This window comes from Schistocerca serialis, chromosome 12, assembly GCF_023864345.2.
Source record: "Schistocerca serialis cubense isolate TAMUIC-IGC-003099 chromosome 12, iqSchSeri2.2, whole genome shotgun sequence".
In the NCBI taxonomy this organism is placed as follows: Eukaryota; Metazoa; Arthropoda; class Insecta; order Orthoptera; family Acrididae; genus Schistocerca; species Schistocerca serialis.
Genome location: NC_064649.1, coordinates 88,588,687 through 88,609,125, shown reverse-complemented (window position 1 = coordinate 88,609,125; position 20,439 = coordinate 88,588,687). Strand labels below are relative to the sequence as shown.

At 47.6% G+C, this 20,439-nt stretch overlaps 1 pseudogene; it reads right to left on the bottom strand.

The window, feature by feature from the left end:
• Nucleotides 1-2,561: 2,561 nt before the first annotated feature.
• Nucleotides 2,562-2,679, bottom strand: LOC126428543 (5S ribosomal RNA; annotated as a pseudogene).
• Between the last annotated feature and the right edge of the window lie 17,760 nt (nucleotides 2,680-20,439).

Here is a 20,439-nt window from a genome sequence, read left to right as displayed (position 1 = left end):
TCTTTATGGACTGTGAGAAAATTTTAGCTTTTCACCAACATTGTATCAATAAGTGTGTGCATTTGATATTTTTGTTATTGTAATTGTGAAAAATTTTTTCAAATCTGTATTGGTCACGGCCCAAAACAATTTGTAAAATTTTTTGTGGGGCGCATGTGGTCTATGTAAATAGGCTGTTTAGGTTTTTATGTTGGTAACGCCATGTAGCGCTCTATATGAAAATCACTGACTGTGCTGTTTGCAGTCTGTGGCTGGTTTGCATTGTTGGAATTTGCTATTGTAGTGTTGGGCAGTTGGCTGTTAACAGCGCATAGCATTGCGCAGTTGGAGGTGAGCTGCCAGCAGTGGTGGATGTGGGGAGAGATATTGCGGAGTTTTGAGAGTGGATGATCTGGACGTGTGTCCATGAGAGACAGTAAATTTGTAAGACTGGCTGTCATGAACTGATATATATATTATGACTTTTGAACACTATCAGGGTAAATACATTGTTAGTTCTCTATCAAAATCTTTCATTTGCTAACTATGCCTATCAGTAGTTAGTGCCTTCAGTAGTTAGAATCTTTTATTCAGCTGGCAGTATTGGTGCACACTGTATTGCAGTAGTTTGAGTAACGAAGATTTTTGTGAGGTAAGTGATTCATGAAAGGTATAGGTTATTGTTAGTCAGGGCCATTCTTTTGTAGGGATTTTTGAAAGTCAGATTGCGTTGCGCTAAAAGTATTGTGTGTCAGTTTAGTGTTGATCAGAATAGGTAAAGAGCGAAATGTCTGAGTATGTTCAGTTCTGCTCAGCTGTTTGAAAATGAAATAATGTAAGAGGTTTATCAGCACAGTCATTCATATATTTTTCTAAGTGGACGTTTCAAGACATGCAGGGGTGTACGTGCACCAATCATAATCCCACCCCACACCATCAAACCACGACCTCCATACAGGTCCCTATCAAGGACATCAAGGGGTTGGTATCTGGTTCCTGGTTCACGCCAGATGAAAACCAGGGGAAAATCACTGTTCAGATTACGCCTGGAATCGTCCGTGAACATAACCTGGGACCACTGTTCCGCTGATCATGGACTGTGTTCTTGACACCAGGCTTTATGGGCTCTCCAGTGATCAGGTGTCCTTGTAATCCACTTTGCAGGTCTCCGTGCGAATAAACCATGTCTGTTCAGTCGTTTGTAGACTGTGGTTCGGGAGACAATTGTTCCAGTGGTTATGGTAAGGTCCTGAGCAAGGCTACCTGCAGTACTCTGTGGCCATCTGCGGGCACTGATGGTGAGATATCGGTCTTCTTGTGGTGTTGTACACTGTGGACGTCCCGTATTGTAGCGCCTGGACACGTTTCCTGTCTGCTGGAATCGTTTCCATAGTCCTGAGATCACACTTTGTGGCAGATGGACGGCCCATGCTACGACCTGCTGTATTTGACCAGCCTCCAGTCGCCCTAGTATTCTACCCCTCATAACGTCATCAGTAGGTGTTTTTTAGCCATTTTCAACACACATTCACCATTAGCACGTCTGAAAATGTCTGTACACTTACTCGCTGCACCATACGCTGACATGCACCAACGCACCTCTGCATATGTGGACTGCTGCCAGTGCTACCGTGCGACGACTGCAGGTCAAATGCACTGCCTGGTCATACCCCGAGGGGATTTAAACCCACAAACCTGCCACCAGAGCGTTGTTTCACCATGTATCAGCATTATCCTCAATTTAATAGCACGAATGTATTTCACTGAAGAAACAGACCGATACCTGTCACAACTTTCCTGAAGTTCTTCCTCTGAATGATACTCTTGTTCGATAGCAGTACTGTGATCACTGGCTAATGTAAAATCGTCTTTTCCGTTTACTTCTTGACCTATATCACTGGCACCTTCCTCCATAGACTGAGTAACAATTTCAAGAAACTCAGGAAAGTGAAAAACGACGCAGATGTGCGAACACATTTTGAGCTATTTGTTACCATACTGAAGAAAACAGGTACGTAGTTCATGAGGGGCGGCGTGGGAGACACCAACACACATCAATGACACGTGTCAAGAAACAAAGAGCGGGTGGAGCACGTGTTGGTCTCACCGCGGACTGCTAGTCCGCAAAGTGAAAAACGATGCAGATGTGCGAACACATTTTGAGCTATTTGTTACCATACTGAAGAAAACAGGTACGTAGTTCATGAGGGGTGGCGTGGGAGACACCAACACACATCAATGACACGTGTCAAGAAACAAAGACCGGGTGGAGCACGTGTTGGTCTCACCGTGGACTGCTAGTCTGAGCCACACACAACTGATTTCATCAAAGTGTACGGCCCTGAAGATGGCGTTGACGCAACGTCGAAACTAGTAGCGAAGCACTCCGTCATCTGGCCACGAGTGGCCTACCGGGACCGTCCGACCGCCGTGTCGTCCTCAGTGGAGAATGCGGATAGGAGGGGCGTGGGGTCAGCACACCACTCTCCCGGTCGTTATGATGGTATTCATGACCGAAACCATTACTATTCGGTCGAGTAGCTCCTCAATTGGCATCACGAGGCTGAGTTCACCCCGAAAAATGGCAACAGCATATGGCCGCCTGGATGGTCACCCATCCAAGTGCCGACCACCCCCGACAGAGCTTAACTTCGGTGATCTCACGGGAACCGGTGTATCCACTGCGGCAAGGACGTTGCCAGTAGCGAAGTAAACATAAAATCTTAAGTACAGCTGGAGGAATTTCATTTTTATTAAAAATTATGTCAGCTGTGTCCCACCTTCATCCACTTTAAATATGGATGTACGAAGACAAACACAACCGACAACAAAACATGGTAGGCTTGGCAATTTAAGGAGGGTAGGGGGCGGGGGGGGTGTATAGAAGCATTCCACCGCAACTGGCCGTGGGGAGCGAGTTCGAAATTTTTCGCGCGGTCTGAGAGACCAAACCTCCTAAGTTTAATGGTTAAACATCAGTTTTCACCCTTTATCGCTGACTAGTCATAATGTAATGTCCAATAGTGGTATGATTGTTAATCATAAGACGATTTTTGAGCAGACTTTCAAATAATTTGAATCTGCAGAAGAATACTGGTGATCTGAAACAGTAGTCAACAATACACTCTAGAAGATAGGTTAACTCCCAGCAAAAAAAATTTTCTCATCAACATTGTTTGGTTGCAGTGGACAAGCTACCTGTAGTAATTAACACAAAAGTGAATTTTATCCATCGTGGATGCTGTCGAACTCCGTGTGACTGTTCCTTTATGGGGTTGTAGAAAAAATCCGCTACCAGTCACAATAAAAGGTTGTTTATTAGTCACACGACCAGTTTCGGGCTTGCGCCCATCTTCAGGCGTTTATACATTCATTTACATGTTTGTACTGTTGGAGATCACCATTATTACAGTTACGCTGTGATGATAGTTTTGCCACTTAGTTACACGCTTATGGTCATTTTCACGTCCATATATCAGGTATAGCTCCATATTACACTATTACAATGTGCATTCGTGAAATACACTATGTTTACATACAAACATGTGGGCTGTTGTCAAAGAGATGTAGCAGAGGTAAAGACGTTGCTCACACAGAAACTCGTAGGTTCTGGTCAAAGAACTTAGCCAGCATAACTGTAATAATGGTGCTTCATCTTCTTGTAAATACAGATATATTTTCGTCAAATGCTGCCTTACCTCTTACAATTGTCCCACTTGTATTTGTGTACTCACCAGCAAATAATTTTTTTGTATTTATACAGTGATCTCCAACAGTACAAACATGTAAATGAATGTATAAACACCTGAAGATGGGCGCAAGCCCGAAACTGGTCGTGTGACGAATAAACAGCCTTTTATTGTGACTGGTAGCGGATATTTTTCTACAACCCCATAAAGGAACCGTCACGGAGTTCGACAGCATCCACGATGGATAAAATTCACTTTTGTATTAAACATTGCCATTATTACTGTAATATTTTTTCTGCTTGAGCTTTGTCATGTTTAGGTATAAGTTACAGCATTTGCTGCTGTTGTTTGCCAGGTATAGTTCTACTGAATTTTACCTTGTGTTAAGCCAGTTTTACTACTGATTAATTTTTCTTGTTTGCTGCACATTGCCTTATATTAGTTGTAATATTCCATTTGCTTTGCTAATTTAGATATACTGCTGCTAGCTTTGCCAATTTACATTTTTTTGGATTGCTGTTTGTGTTAATTGTTTTGTGCTGTTGCATTGCCTCGTCCCTTAGCATATATATCTGAGCTCAGCAGATTTAAGTTAACTTAATGGTGCTTCATCTTTTTGTAAATACAGATATACACTCCTGGAAATTGAAATAAGAACACCGTGAATTCATTGTCCCAGGAAGGGGAAACTTTATTGACACATTCCTGGGGTCAGATACATCACATGATCACACTGACAGAACCACAGGCACATAGACACAGGCAACAGAGCATGCACAATGTCGGCACTAGTACAGTGTATATCCACCTTTCGCAGCAATGCAGGCTGCTATTCTCCCATGGAGACGATCGTAGAGATGCTGGATGTAGTCCTGTGGAACGGCTTGCCATGCCATTTCCACCTGGCGCCTCAGTTGGACCAGCGTTCGTGCTGGACGTGCAGACCGCGTGAGACGACGCTTCATCCAGTCCCAAACATGCTCAATGGGGGACAGATCCGGAGATCTTGCTGGCCAGGGTAGTTGACTTACACCTTCTAGAGCACGTTGGGTGGCACGGGATACATGCGGACGTGCATTGTCCTGTTGGAACAGCAAGTTTCCTTGCCGGTCTAGGAATGGTAGAACGATGGGTTCGATGACGGTTTGGATGTACCGTGCACTATTCAGTGTCCCCTCGACGATCACCAGTGGTGTACGGCCAGTGTAGGAGATCGCTCCCCACACCATGATGCCGGGTGTTGGCCCTGTGTGCCTCGGTCGTATGCAGTCCTGATTGTGGCGCTCACCTGCACGGCGCCAAACACGCATACGACCATCATTGGCACCAAGGCAGAAGCGACTCTCATCGCTGAAGACGACACGTCTCCATTCGTCCCTCCATTCACGCCTGTCGCGACACCACTGGAGGCGGGCTGCACGATGTTGGGGCGTGAGCGGAAGACGGCCTAACGGTGTGCGGGACCGTAGCCCAGCTTCATGGAGACGGTTGCGAATGGTCCTCGCCGATACCCCAGGAGCAACAGTGTCCCTAATTTGCTGGGAAGTGGCGGTGCGGTCCCCTACGGCACTGCGTAGGATCCTACGGTCTTGGCGTGCATCCGTGCGTCGCTGCGGTCCGGTCCCAGGTCGACGGGCACGTGCACCTTCCGCCGACCACTGGCGACAACATCGATGTACTGTGGAGACCTCACGCCCCACGTGTTGAGCAATTCGGCGGTACGTCCACCCGGCCTCCCGCATGCCCACTATACGCCCTCGCTCAAAGTCCGTCAACTGCACATACGGTTCACGTCCACGCTGTCGCGGCATGCTACCAGTGTTAAAGACTGCGATGGAGCTCCGTATGCCACGGCAAACTGGCTGACACTGACGGCGGCGGTGAACAAATGCTGCGCAGCTAGCGCCATTCGACGGCCAACACCGCGGTTCCTGGTGTGTCCGCTGTGCCGTGCATGTGATCATTGCTTGTACAGCCCTCTCACAGTGTCCGGAGCAAGTATGGTGGGTCTGACACACCGGTGTCAATGTGTTCTTTTTTCCACTTCCAGGAGTGTATTTTCGTCAAATGCTGCCTTACCACTTACAATTGTCCCACTTGTATCTGTGTAATCACCAGCAAATAATTTTTCTTTGTATTTATACAGTGATCTCCAACAGTACAAATATGTAAATGAATGTATAAACACCTGAAGATGGGCGCAAGCCCGAAACCGATCGTGTGACGAATAAACCACCTTTTATTGTGACTAGTAGCGGATATTTTTCTACAAGCCCACAAAACAAAAGTGATACAGAAAATTCATGCACACCAAATGTAAAGGTATCTACAAAAAGAAACGATATGTTGTTTGAACTAAAAGTGCACATCATTTTATAATCGTTTAACAAAAATGTTCACATTGCAGAATAAATAAAAACGAAAACCCACTAATGATGGCACAGTGGTGCCGAAACATGTTTAGGTACTGAGAAAAAAGGTGTTTTGCATAACTGGCGGACATGACATGCAACAATTTTAGCTGCAAACACGGCCAATACAAGGAGCTGCAAATGAAAATGATGAGTAGTCAACCAATTAACGCAATCACTTTTGAGAAAAACAGCGTACAGTGAACGGACTAAGTTTTCTTTTATTTAGCTACGATTCAATTCTGTGTATATCGAAACTCAAGGAATCGAAATTTTTCAATCTTTGATTTCTGTATTTATTACAGGAAATAATAGGAATAAAAAAAATAAAATGGGTAATTTCAGAAACCAGTTACTTTGAGCGGTTTTAACACTGAGGTTAAGCTCCTATCGAAAAAAAAAAGATATAACCGAAAACCCGTTGTTTTGGCCATAGCCCTCAACCCTACTTTGAAGTACAGTACAAAAAATGGCTCTGAGCACTATGGGACTTAACATCTGAGGTCATTAGCCTCCTAGAACTTAGAACTACTTAAACATAACTAACCTAAGGACATCACACACATCGATGCCCGAGGCAGGATTCGAACTTGCGACCGTAACAGTCGCGAGTTTCCAGACTGAAGAAGTGCAGTACAGCATTAAATACAAATTACATGGCCTGCCACAATAATGGGCAACTTATTTTTTGAAATCTCCTCATAAAACAAAGACTTCTAAATTTTAAATGTTACTGGCGAGGCCCTTGATAGTCTCTGCTTGAACGTGGCCCTGGAGAGAGTCCAGAATATCTGCGCCTACGCAGAGAACAAGAAGAGCCAAAACTTGCAAATGTATATCGTGCGCCTCTGTTATCCGTGAGAGGAGAGACCATCCGTTATTGTTAGGCGGAAATATTTCCGATTGTTGTCGAGGCGGCGGTCGTATAACAGGGAGTTAGGGCCGGCAGATGGCGCTGTTGCCGCACCGTTCCTCGTTACTTTCTCCGATTTCTTTCCCCGCACTCGCGTCTTCCTTGTTCCGTTCTCCCCTCCCCCTTTCCCTGTTTCTGCCGCCCGCTCCCGTTCCGTCCGGACGTCTCGGCAATCTCCCGCGTCGCTGCGCGAGACATCTGGACCGACCCGGAAATGAGGTCAGGCTTTCTCTCGCTCGCCAGGAAACAAACAAAAGGCGCCGGCGACGGGTGATGGGGTGCGGGTGGAGGTGTGGGGGAGGAGGGAGCTGTGCTCGATGGCGCGTCGGGAATGCCAGGCCAGAGACCCAGCTATCGGAACGCGGCGCGAGTTATGGCGGTGGCGGAATAACGGTCGCTGCTCTCTGCCAACGCAGAGCCGCGTATCCGACAGGGAAGGCAACGACTAGCTACTGCCTTTCAGCGGAGTACTAAACACGTGCTACACAGCGTATTCTATATACACTACTGGCCATTAAAATGCAGATGATAAACGGGCATTCATTCGACAAATGTACTAGAACTGACATGTGATTACATTTTCACGTAGTTTGGGTGCATAGATCCTGAGAAATCAGTACCCAGAACAACCACCTCTGGCCGTAATAACGGCCTTATTACGCCTGGGCATTGAGTCAAACAGAGCTTGGATGGCGTGTACAGGTACAGCTGCCCATGCAGCTTCAACACGATACCACAGTTCATCAAGAGTAGTGACTGGCATATTGTGACAAGCCAGTTGCTCGGCCACCATTGACCAGACGTTTTCAATTGGTGAGAGATCTGGAGAATGTGCTGGCCAGGGCAGCAGTCGAACATTTTCAGTATCCAGAAAGGCCCCTACAGGACCTGCAACATGCGGTCGTGCGTTATCCAGCTGTAATGTAGGGTTTCGCAGGGATCGAATGAAGGGTAGAGCCAGGGGTCGTAACATATCTGAAATGTAACGTCCACTGTTCAAAGTGCCGTCAGTGCACCGAGACGTGTAACCAATGGCACACCGTCCCATCACGCCGAATGATATGCCAGTATGCCGATGACGAATACACGCCTCCAATGTGCGTTCACCGTGATGTCGCCAAACACGGATGCGACCATCGTGATGCTGTAAACAGAACCTGGATTCATCCGAAAAAATGACGTTTTGCCATTTGTGCACCCAGGTTCGTCGTTGAGTACACCATCGCAGGCGCTCCTGCCTGTGACGCAGCGTGAAGGATAACCGCAGCCACGGTCTCCGCGCTGATAGTCCATGCTGCTGCAAACTGTTCGTGCAGATGGTTGTTGTCTTGCAAACGTCCCCGTCTGTTGACTCAAGGATCGAGACGTGGCTGCACGATCCGTTACAGCCATGCGGATGTCTGTCATATCGGCTACTAGTGGTACGAGGCCGTTGGGATCCAGCACGGCGTTCCGTAATACCCTCCTGAACCCATTGATTCCATATTCTGCCAACAGTCATTGGATCTCGACCAATGCGAGCAGCAGTGTCGCGATACGATAAACTGCATTGGCAATAGGCTGTACAATCCGACCTTTACCAAAGTCGGAAACGTGATGGTACGCATTTCTCCTCCTTACACGAGGCATCAGAATAACGTGTCACCAGACAACGCCGGTCAACTGCTGTTTGTGTATGAGAAATCGGTTGGAAACTTTCCTCATGTCAGCACGTTGTAGGTGTCGCCACCGGCGCCAACCTTATGTGAATGCTCTGAAAAGCTAATCATTTGCATATCACAGCATCTTCTTCCTGTCGGTTAAATGTCGCTTCTGTAGCACGTCATCTTCGTGGTGTAGCAATTTTAATGGCCAGTAGTGTATATATCTACTTCTATATCTATGCCCTGAATACTACTCTGGAGTGCCTCGCACGGGGTACACCCCATTGCACAAATAAATAGGGATTCATCCCCAAGAACGACCAATTTTACACTGAATTGAGATACACAGTCGAGACACAACTACCAACAACAGTACAGAAACAAACGGCACCACCATAAGACGAAGCAACAGTCACAAAACACATTGCGGGACGCAACTCCTCCACAGGACAAAACAGAGTAAAACCACTCCACCACGAAAAAGATACTCAAGAACACGTCAACCCCACTTCTAACGACGTTACTGACACTGCCTAACACATGACACAATAGCTCCGACATGGAGAGTGACTAACATAATAATGAACCCAAAACCAAACAAACCCAACATTAACCCCAAATCACACACTATGTGATCAAAAATATCCGGACACCTGGCTGAAAATGACTTACAAGCTTGTGGCGCCCTCCATCGGTAATGCTGGAATTTAATATGATGTTGGACCACCCTTAGCCCCGATGATAGCTTCCACTCTCGCAGCAATCAGGTGCTGGAAGGTTTCTTGGGGAATGGCAGCCTTCACGGTGTGCTGCACTGCGGAGAAATATCGATGTCTGCCGACGAGGCCTGGCAAGAAGTCGGCGTTCCAAAACATTCCAAAGGTGTTCTTTAGGATTCAGGTCAGGACTCTGTGCAGGCCAGTCCATTACAGGGATGTTATTGTCTTGTAACTACTCCGCCACAAGCCGTGAATTATGAACATGTGCTCGATCATGTTGAAAGATGCAATTGCGATCCCCAAATTTCTCTTCAACAGTGGGAAGCAAGAAGGTGCTTAAAACATCAATGTAGGCCTGTGCTGTGATAGTGCCACGCAAAGCAACAAGGGGTGCAAGTCCCCTCTATGAAAAACACGACCACATCATAACACCACCGCATCCGAATTTTACTGTTGGCACTAAACACGCTGGCAGATGACGTTCATCAGGCATTCGCCATATCGACACCCTGCCATCTGGGTTCCACATTGTGTCCTGTGATTCGACACTCCACACAACATTTTTCCACTGTTCAATCGTCCAATATTTACGCTCCTCACACAAAGCGAGGCGTCGTTTGGCATTTACCGGCGTGATGTGTGACTTATGAGCAGCCGCCCGACCATGAAATCCAAGTTTTCTCACCTCCCGCCTGTCATAGTACTTGCAGTGGATCCTGATACAGTTTGGAACTCCTGTGTGATGGTCTGGATAGATGCCTGCCTATTACACATTACGACCCACTTCAACAGTTGGCGGTCTCTGTCAGTCAACAGACGAGGTCGGCCTGTACGCTTTTGTGCTCTACATGTCTCTTCCCGTTTCCACTTCACTATCACATAAGCAACAGTGGACCTAGGAATGTTTAGGAGTGTGGAAATCTCGCGTACAGATGTACGACAAGTGACACCCAATCACCTGACTACGTTCGAAGTCCGTGAGTTATGCGGAGCGCCCATTCTGCTCTCTCACGATATCTAATGACTACTGAGGTCGCTGATATGGAGTACCTGGCAGTAGGTGGCAGCACAACGCACCTAATATGAAAAACGTATGTTTTTGGGGGTGTCCGGATACTTTTGATCACATAATGTACCAACCAATCGCACTACTCAATGTAATACGCGTGACTTTCGAAATAGTCATTACTAACACTTACCAGATTCATAGAAGGAAGAGAACTAATCCCACACACCAAGCGCGCCCATACCTATGGACATAACTCTTGGCGTATCTCTCAGGTAAAGGGAAGAAATAGTGTATCCAGGTGTTTTCATTTCAATAAAACGACTTAAAAGTCACTCTTACACAGATTTTTAACATCAGATATGAAATTTTTTTATAGCTGCTTACAAGTCGCCATTCGTCCTCCAAAATTTTAAAACTATACCATTCCCCAGGTGTAGCCCCCATCCCATAAAAGCGATTGTGTGGGTGCCCTTGCCACACATGAAGTCTGGTCCTAGACGAGATCCGCCGGTATCACATTCTACAGACATAACAAGGTGCTCATTGCACAAAATTTGGTATGATGGTCTACTATTTAAATTAATCGACATAATAATACCGTCGAGAAAGTTGACTCATCAGGTCCCTGCCACTGAATAGGCAACCATGGATCACTAAAGGGATTAAAGTATCTTGTGAAAGGAAAAAGGAAAAGTATCTTTTGGCAAGAACATGCAGAGACTCTGCAGTAGTTGCACACTACAAAAACTACTCAAAAGTACTAAAAAAGGTTATTAAAAAAACAAGAAACATGCATGTAATGTCAGACACCGGATCGTCTGACAACAGAGTTAAGGCAATATGGAATATAATGAAGCAACAGACAGGACAACCAACCACGGAAGAGGATAACATTACTATTGAATTGAACGGAGTGGTTATAAATGACAAGTCACAGGTAGCAAATGTATTTAATAATCATTTCTTAAACATGGTAGAAAACATAGAGACCAACAGTTCAAGAGAAAGATCACAGCAATATGTCGAAGAAGTAACTCTCATAAAATTATATCATATGAATGTACCACCAACTTCTACTTTTGAAACTGTGAGGGTCATACATTCTCTCGAGAATAAAAGCTCTTCTGGTTTTGATGGTATTTCGAAGAGAGTACTAAATATTTGTTCCCATGTAATTCTCTCGAGAATAAAAGCTCTTCTGGTTTTGATGGTATTTCGAATGGAATACTAAATACACTCCTGGAAATGGAAAAAAGAACACATTGACACTGGTGTGTCAGACCCACAATACCTGCTCCGGACACTGCGAGAGGGCTGTACAAGCAATGATCACACGCACGGCACAGCGGACACACCAGGAACTGCGGTGTTGGCCGTCGAATGGCGCTAGCTGCGCAGCATTTGTGCACCGCCGCCGTCAGTGTCAGCCAGTTTGCCGTGGCATACGGAGCTCCATCGCAGTCTTTAACACTGGTAGCATGCCGCGACAGCGTGGACGTGAACCGTATGTGCAGTTGACGGACTTTGAGCGAGGGCGTATAGTGGGCATGCGGGAGGCCGGGTGGACGTACCGCCGAATTTTTCAACACGTGGGGCGTGAGGTCTCCACAGTACATCGATGTTGTCGCCAGTGGTCGGCGGAAGGTGCACGTGCCCGTCGACCTGGGACCGGACCGCAGCGACGCACGGATGCACGCCAAGACCGTAGGATCCTACACAGTGCCGTAGGGGACCGCACCGCCACTTCCCAGCAAATTAGGGACACTGTTGCTCCTGGGGTATCGGCGAGGACCATTCGCAACCGTCTCCATGAAGCTGGGCTACGGTCCCGCACACCGTTAGGCCGTCTTCCCCTCACGCCCCAACATCGTGCAGCCCGCCTCCAGTGGTGTCGCGATAGGCGTGAATGGAGGGACGAATGGAGACGTGTCGTCTTCAGCGATGAGAGTCGCTTCTGCCTTGGTGCCAATGATGGTCGTATGCGTGTTTGGCGCCGTGCAGGTGAGCGCCACAATCAGGACTGCATACGACCAACACCCGGCATCATGGTGTGGGGAGCGATCTCCTACACTGGCCGTACACCACTGGTGATCGTCGAGGGGACACTGAATGGTGCACGGTACATCCAAACCGTCATCGAATCCATCGTTCTACCATTCCTAGACCGGCAAGGGAACTTGCTGTTCCAACAGGACAATGCACGTCCGCATGTATCCCGTGCCACCCAACGTGCTCTAGAAGGTGTACGTCAACTACCCTGGCCAGCAAGATCTCCGGATCTGTCCCCCATTGAGCATGTTTGGGACTGGATGAAGCGTCGTCTCATGCGGTCTGCACGTCCAGCACGAACGCAGGTCCAACTGAGGCGCCAGGTGGAAATGGCATGGCAAGCCGTTCCACAGGACTACATCCAGCATCTCTACGATCGTCTCCATGGGAGAATAGCAGCCTGCATTGCTGCGCAAGGTGGATATACACTGTACTAGTGCCGACATTGTGCATGCTCTGTTGCCTGTGTCTATGTGCCTGTGGTTCTGTCAGTGTGATCATATGATGTATCTGACCCCAGGAATGTGTCAATAAAGTTTCCCCTTCCTGGGACAATGAATTCACGGTGTTCTTATTTCAATTTCCAGGAGTGTATTTGTTCCCATGTAATAAGTCCGATATTGCCCGAAATATGTAATGCCGCACTAACAGAGAGACTAAAATATCCCGTCGTTAAACCCCTCTTCAAGAAAGGTGATAAGACGTCAGTAACTACCGACCTATTTCGCTGCTGACATCATTTTCCAAAATTTTTGAGAAGGTTCGTCTTCTAGAATTGTATCTCACGTTGGCAACAATAGTATCATCAGCAAACCAGAGTTTGGGTTTCAGAAGTGTTCCTCTACTGAGAATCCCATATACATTTTCACACACCAGATATTACAAGCATTAAATAACAAAGTAGCACCGGTAGGTATTTTCTGTGACCAACCAAGGCATTAAATGGTGTGAATCATAGTATACTTCTAGAATCATTGAAGTTTTATAGGACTGATGGTATAGCCAACCAGTGGATCATGTCATATCTAACCAAAAGAATGCAGAAAGTTTCACTTAGTAGTAATTCAACCAACAGAGACCAGGGACATAATTCTGACTGGGGTGAAATCACACATGGGGTTCCCCAATGCTCAAGTTCACTATTGCTTCTCATATACAATATGTGATCAAAAGTATCCGGACACCCCGAAAAACATACGTTTCTCATATTAGGTGAATTTTCTACTGCCAGGTACTCCACATCAGCGACCTCAGTAGTCATTAGACATCGTGAGAGAGCAGAATGGGGCGCTCCGTCTAACTCGCAGACTTCGAACGTGGCCAGGGGATTGGGTGTCGCTTGGGTCATACATCTGTACGCGAGATTTCCACACCCCTAAACGTCCCTAGGTCCACTGTTTTCGATGTGATAGTGAAGTGGAAACGTGAAGAGACACGTACAGCACAAAAGCGTACAGGTCGACCTTGTCTGTTGACTGACAGAGACCGCCAACAGTTGAAGATGGTCGTAAGGTGTAATAGGCAGACCTCTATCCAGACAATCGCACAGGAATTCCAAACTGCAACAGGATCCACCGCAAGTACTATGAAAGTTAGGCAGGAGGTGAGAAAACTTGGATGCTTGGTCGAGCAGCTGCTCATAAGCCACACATCACGCAGGTAAATGACAAACGACTCCTCAGTTGGTGTAAGGATCGTAAACACTGGACGATTGAACTCTTGAAAAACGTTTTGTGGAGTGACGAACTACGGTACACAATGTGGCGATCCGATGGAGGATGTGGGTATGGCGAATGCCCAGTGAACGTCATCTGTCAGCGCGTGTAGTGCCAACAGTAAAATTCGGAGGATGGTGTTATGGTGTGGTCGTGGTTTTCATGGAGGGGCTTGCAACCCTTGTTGTTTTTCGTGGCACTATCACAGCACAGGCCTACATTGATGATTTAAGCACCTTCTTGCTTCCCACTGTTGAAGAGCAATTCGGGGATGGCGATTGCATCTTTCAACACGATCGAGCACCTGTTCATAATGCACGGCCTATAGCGGAGTGGTTACACTAGAATAACACCCCTGTAATGGACTGTCCTGCACAGAGTCCTGACCTCAATCCTATAGAATACCTTTGGGATGTTTTGGAACGTCGACTTCGTGCCAGGCCTCACCGACCGACATCAATACCTCTCCTCAGTGCAGCATTCCGTGAAGAATGGGCTGCCATTCCCCAAGAAACCTTCCAACACCAGATTGAACGTATGCCTGCGGGATTGGAAACTGTCATCAAGGATAAGGGTGGGTCAACACCATGTTGAATTCCAGCATTACCGATGGAGGGCACGACGAACTTGTAAGTCATTTTCAGCCAGGTTTCCGGATTTTTTGATCACATATTGTATGTAAAAGATCTTCCGTCTAATGTATGACAAGCAGAATTAGTTCTTTTTGCAGATGGCACCAGTACTGTAGTCACGCCCAGCATACAAACAGAAATGGGAGAAACGGTGAACAAAGTTCTAAAAAGTATCATTGACTGGTTTTCTGCGAATGGTCTCACCCTGAAATTCACAAAGACACATCATATTCAGTTTTGCACCTCTAGGGGTACTGCATCAGTGATAAGTGTAACGCATGGCGATGAAATAATACATAAGGTGAAACTTCAAAATTCTAAGATGTCCATATTGATAAGAATTTAAATTGGGAAAAAACATATTTTGGAATTCCTAAAACAACTTAGTTCAACCACATTTGCACTTAAAATTATAGCAAATTTTTGGGAGGGAGAAATCAGTAAGTTGACATTTTTTGCTTATTTTCATTCAGGAATGTCATATGGAATAATGTTCTGGGGTAACTTAGCTTTAAGAAAGAAGGTCTTCATTGCCCAAAAACGTGATGTAAGAACAATATGTGGTGCTCACTCACGACCATCTTGTATACGTCTGTTTAAGGAGTTGGGCATTCTGACTACAGCTGGACACTATATTTATTTCCTGTTGAAGTTTGTTGTAAATAACCCATCACAGTGTGTGTGTGTAGTAGCGGTAGTAATAGTATTTATTCATCTGTAGATATCTTTTTACAAGGATATAGGACATGTCAAAGAACTTACAAGTTTAGACCAATTTAAAATAAGCTAATTCGTATACACATACATTTACAGACTTCTAGTCAGAGACAATCATTAAATTTACTCCTGATATACAATACTTCTTTTACAAATAACTTATTAAATAATGTAATACCACACTGTTTATTCGTATCTAACTATCAGTCACTGCACACATTATATACACATTGTTTCATAACACTTCACACACACATACACACACACACACACACACACACACACACACACACACACACACACACACACACTGGTGATCTCTGGGCCATTTTGTGTACAACAACTTCCCATTTGCTGTCCTGAAAAACTGAGTCAGCATCCCTTCATAATGAGTGAGATGTTGAGCTCAGAAAGCGGAAGAGGTGGTAGTATTGTGCAATGCATAGCTTGGGGATAAGTTTTTCTAGAAAAGGAAAAAAGAAGGAAAAAAAACATAGTGTGAAGGTGTTCTGTGGAGTGTTAGATGTTTCATAATCATTATTATTATTTATTTGTATAACTTTTTTTTACCAAACACCTACTCTGTTTTATCTAAGTAATACTTCAATGTATAAAATGTATTGCGTAACAGGTACTTTTTAGCTGCCTTTTTAAATAAGTGAATTTTTGCAATTTCTTTTATCTCTTTTGGTAATTTATTGTGCAGTTTTATTCCTTCGTAGAAAATGCTGTTTTGAGTTTTATGTTTATTTTTTCTTGGCAAATGTAAGTTGGGTCTAGCTCTTGTTCGATGGTCATGGACAGAGCTGTTTGTGCAGTGTGTGTGTGTGTTTGTGTGTGTGTGTGTTTTGCAGGATTTGCGGTTCACGTTATACAGTATTTTCACCTTTGGGTTTCTGCAGTTTTGTATTATGTCTGTTGTTTAGCGTTTGTATGTGGGACATTGGTGCTGGCTGTGGTGTCTGTTGACAACATTGATCTTTTTTCGTTAGTTAGTCCTTGCCTTCCTGAATATCGGCCAACTGTCGGCCTAGTAAATGTGGAGGAAATTGGTTGTCTGTTGTCCATCTTGTTATTTCTTCGTTAACAACTTCTCGGTGTGTGCCATGTATGTTTTTTGGCCATGATCCTGGGAGGGTATGTCTAATTGTGCGTTTGTCTGCTTCTTTTCCTAGGGTGAGTTGGCAGTAGATCGCTTATGCCATATGTTGTACAAATTGTAAAATATCTGCGTCCAGCCACACCACAAACATCACACGTTAAACACACCAATAATCATATAACACATCTAAATGAATTGATAAAAAAAGTCGAGCGAGGTGACGCAGTGGTTAGAAAGCTGGACTCGCATTCGGGAGGTTGACAGTTCAAGTCCACGTGCAGCCATCCTGATTTAGGTTTTCCATGATTTCCCTAAATCAATTTGGGCAAATGCCAGGATGGTTCCTTTGAAAGAGCACGGCCGACGACTTCCTTCTCCATCCTTCTCTAATCCAATGCGGCCGATGACCTCCTGTTTTGTCCCATCCCCCGAATCAACCAACCAATAACAAAGTAATCCAAATAGGACATAACTAAATACTGGATTTCAGGATGGTTTGTAAAATAATTTTAAGGTTTTAAGTAACTCTCTTCCGTCTGAACAGAGCCCGGAAGGCCCAACGGCACCAACCGACCGCCATGTCATCTTCAGCTGAAGACGTTACTCGACGCGAATATGGAGGGACATGTGGTCAGCACGGCGCTCTCCCAGCCCCATTGTCAATTTTCGTGACCATAGCGGCTGCTCCTCAGTCAGGAAGCTTCTCAATTGGCTGAGTGCGCCCCGCTTGCCAACAGCGGTCGGCAGATCCGGACGGTCACCCACCCAAGTGCTATCCAAGCCCGACAGCGCTTAACTTCGGTGATCTGAGGGGAACCGGTGTTACTACTGAGACGAGGCCTTCAGAAAGATATTGAGTAAGAAACACTGTAAAAGAATAACAAAAATGGAAAAAATATGTAATAAATGTGCAACGCTGGGTCTTTTAGAGCTCAAGTTCTCAGTGGTCCGCCTAAACTCCTTCAGAGGCGGAAATGAAAAAAGAAAAACGCCTTGCATCAGTCTTTTGTTAGGGAGGGCTGCAAGCAGTCCTTTGTACCAGAGTGTCTCAGGAAGTCTGTAGCTACCCAGAAGCAGTATGATGTGTGTGAGAGAGATCTGTTCAGAGATGAGCGATGTTAACTGCCACCCTGTTGAAGAAATTCTGCTAGGGTTGTTATGAGCCCCATACTCATGTCTGCTGTTAATGCTGATGCCTTGTTGGAGTTCGCGAGCCTCCATCTTACGGTCGCATCCAGTGATGCCTTTGGTACAGTGGGCTTCTTACCCACGTCGGCAGCTGATGTCACCTTCTGGGCCTCTGCCCACACCTGCTGTCGCTGTTACCCCGGGAATGGTGTGCCTCTACCCACATTTGCTGTCGCTGTTACCTCAGGAACGGTGGGCCTCTGCCCATATCTGCTGTCGCTGTTACCACGAGAACGGTGGGCCTCTGCCCACATCTGCTCTCGCTATACCTCGGGAACGGTGGGCCTCTGCCCACATCTGCTGTCACTGTTACCACGAGAACGGTGGGCCTCTGCCCACATCTGCTGTCGCTATACCTCGGGAACGGTGGGCCTCTGCCCACATCTGCTGTCGCTGTTACCACAGGAACGGTGGGCCTCTGCCCACATCTGCTGTCGCTGTTACCTCGGAAATGGTGGGCCTCTGCCCACATCTGCTGTCGCTGTTACCTCGGGGACGGTGGACCTCTGCCCACATCTGCTGTCACTGTTACCACAGGAACGGTGGGCCTCTGCCCACATCTGCTGTCGCTGTTACCACAGGAATGGTGGGCCTCTGCCCACATCTGCTGTCGCTGTTACCTCGGGGACGGTGGACCTCTGCCCGCATCTGCTGTCGCTATACCTCGGGAACGGTGGGCCTCTGCCCACATCTGCTGTCACTGTTACCACGAGAACGGTGGGCCTCTGCCCACATCTGCTGTCGCTATACCTCGGGAACGGTGGGCCTCTGCCCACATCTGCTGTCGCTGTTACCGCAGGAACGGTGGGCCTCTGCCCACATCTGCTGTCGCTGTTACCTCGGGAACGGTGGGCCTCTGCCCACATCCGCTGTCGCTGTTACCTCGGAAATGGTGGGCCTCTGCCCACATCTGCTGTCGCTGTTACCACAAGAACGGTGGGCCTCTGCCCACATCTGCTGTCGCTGTTACCTCGGGAACGGAGGACGTCTGCCCACATCCGCTGTCGCTGTTACCTCGGAAATGGTGGGCCTCTGCCCACATCTGCTGTCGCTGTTACCACAGGAACGGTGGGCCTCTGCCCACATCTGCTGTCGCTGTTACCACAGGAATGGTGGGCCTCTGCCCACATCTGCTGTCACTGTTACCACAGGAATGGTGGGCCTCTGCCCACATCTGCTGTCGCTGTTACCTCGGGGACAATGGACCTCTGCCCACATCTGCTGTCGCTATACCTCGGGAACGGTGGGCCTCTGCCCACATCTGCTGTCGCTGTTACCACAGGAACGGTGGGCCTCTGCCCACATTTGCTGTCGCTGTTACCTCGGGAACGGTGGGCCTCTGCTCACATCCGCTGTCGCTGTTACCTCGGAAATGATGGGACTCTGCCCACATCTGCTGTCGCTGTTACCACAGGAACGGTGGGCCTCTGCCCACATCTGCTGTCGCTGTTACCACAGGAACGGTGGGCCTCTGCCCACATCTGCTGTCGCTGTTACCACAGGAATGGTGGTCCTCTGCCCACATCTGCTGTCGCTGTTACCTCGGGGACGGTGGACCTCTGCCCACATCTGCTGTCGCTGTTACCACAGGAACGGTGGGCCTCTGCCCACATCTGCTGTCGCTGTTACCACAGGAATGGTGGGCCTCTGCCCACATCTGCTGTCGCTGTTACCTCGGGGACGGTGGACCTCTGCCCGCATCTGCTGTCGCTATACCTCGGGAACTGTGGGCCTCTGCCCACATCTGCTGTCGCTGTTACCACAGGAACGGTGGGCCTCTGCCCACATCTGCTGTCGCTGTTACCTCGGGAACGGTGAGCCTCTGCTCACATCCGCTGTCGCTGTTACCTCGGAAATGGTGGGATTCTGCCCACATCTGCTGTCGCTGTTACCACAGGAACGGTGGGCCTCTGCCCACATCTGCTGTCGCTGTTACCTCGGGAACGGTGGGCCTCTGCCCACATCCGCTGTCGCTGTTACCTCGGAAATGGTGGGCCTCTGCCCACATCTGCTGTCGCTATTACCACAGGAACGGTGGGCCTCTGCCCACATCTGCTGTCGCTGTTACCTCGGGAATGGTGGGCCTCTGCCCACATCTGCTGTCGCTATACCTCGGGAAAGGTGGGCCTCTGCCCACATCTGCTGTCGCTGTTACCACAGGAATGGTGGGCCTCTGCCCACATCTGCTGTCGCTGTTACCTCGGGAACGGTGGGCCTCTGCCCACATCCGCTGTCGCTGTTACCTTGGAAATGGTGGGCCTCTGCCCACATGTGCTGTCGCTGTTACCACAGGAACGGTGGGCCTCTGCCCACATCTGCTGTCGCTGTTACCACAGGAACGGTGGGCCTCTGCCCACATCTGCTGTCGCTGTTACCACAGGAATGGTGGGCCTCTGCCCACATCTGCTGTCGCTGTTACCTCGGGGACGGTGGACCTCTGCCCGCATCTGCTGTCGCTATACCTCGGGAACTGTGGGCCTCTGCCCACATCTGCTGTCGCTGTTACCACAGGAACGGTGGGCCTCTGCCCACATCTGCTGTCGCTGTTACCTCGGGAACGGTGAGCCTCTGCTCACATCCGCTGTCGCTGTTACCTCGGAAATGGTGGGATTCTGCCCACATCTGCTGTCGCTGTTACCACAGGAACGGTGGGCCTCTGCCCACATCTGCTGT